Below are 1,390 nucleotides of genomic sequence, written 5' to 3'. Positions count from 1 at the left end.
CACTTGAATCTAAAAATCATACCATATTTTCAAACATGTTCTTAAACATTCCTAATACTCCTAACTCCTTAGATATACCCTTGACAAGTCAAATTTATAAATAACAAACCAAAATATAAACCATATCAAAAATTTCTTTAAAACCCCACTTTACCAATTCATCACTAACTCAATCATCTTTTATTTTTACTATATCATAAGCTTTCCTTAAGCTTATATATTACCCTAAGAACGAAAACCAACTTAAAAATTCAATGAAAACAACTGGAAATCAACTCACCTTTGAAATGGTTTCCACGAGCAAGGAGAAAGAAGATAACTAAGGTTTTCAGATTTTTCCTTTTTCCCTTCACTCCTCACGTTGTCTATATCCCTTAAAAGGAAAGATAAAAATCCTACCTTAAAAAGATCATCATGCGCTTCCAATATTCCAACTTTTATATCAAGTCCTAATCAAAATTTCCAAAAGTAGTCCTTGACTTTTCAATTTTTCTACTTAAACCATTAAATTTTGAATTCTTACATTTTGGTCACTGACCCGATGATTGGGGTATTACAGATCTCCCCTTAAGAAAATTCGTCCTCGAATTTTTATTACACAAAGAGGTGGGGATATTGTCATCTCATATCTTCTTCACGTTCCCAAGTAACTTCTTCTACTTTATGATATTTCCAGAGAACTTTAACTAACATAATCGTCTTGTTCCTTAGCTGTTTGATTTCACATGCTAAAATCTGAACTAGTTTTTCCTCGTAGATCATATCAGATTGATCTTTTATTACATCCGGTGTGATGATATGTGCAAGATCTGATCGATATCTTCGAAGCATAGACACGTGAAAGACATTATGGATCTTTTCTAACTCTGGTGGTAATGCTAACTGGTATGCCACTAGTCTAACTCTTTTCAGGACTTCATAGGGTCCAATGAACCTAGGACTGAGCTTTCCTTTACGCCCAAAACGAAGTACTTTATTCCAATGTGACACTTTGAGGAAAACTTTGTCACATACTTGAAATTCAATTTCTTTCCTCTTCAAATCCGCGTATGACTTTCGTCTATCTGATGCCACCTTAAGGTTGTGCTAGATTACATGAACCTTTTCTCCAACTTCTTTAATCAAGTCTGGGCCATGAACTTCCTAATCTCTTAATTCATACCAATTAAGTGGCGTTCTACACTTCATTACATACAAGGCTTCATACGGTGCCATTTTAATGCTTGATTGATAGATATTATTATATGCAAATTTCGCAAGTGACAAATACTTTTCCCACAATCCATGAAAATCAATCACGCATACTCTCAACATATCTTCTAGAATCTGAATCGTCCGCTCTGATTGGCCATCGGTTTGAGGATGAAAAGCAGTGCTAAAATTCAATCAG

This window comes from Hibiscus syriacus, unplaced genomic scaffold (genome assembly GCF_006381635.1).
Source record: "Hibiscus syriacus cultivar Baekdansim isolate YM2019G1 unplaced genomic scaffold, ASM638163v2 tig00112444_pilon, whole genome shotgun sequence".
In the NCBI taxonomy this organism is placed as follows: domain Eukaryota; kingdom Viridiplantae; phylum Streptophyta; class Magnoliopsida; order Malvales; family Malvaceae; genus Hibiscus; species Hibiscus syriacus.
Note: the sequence above shows the minus strand (reverse complement) of the source record.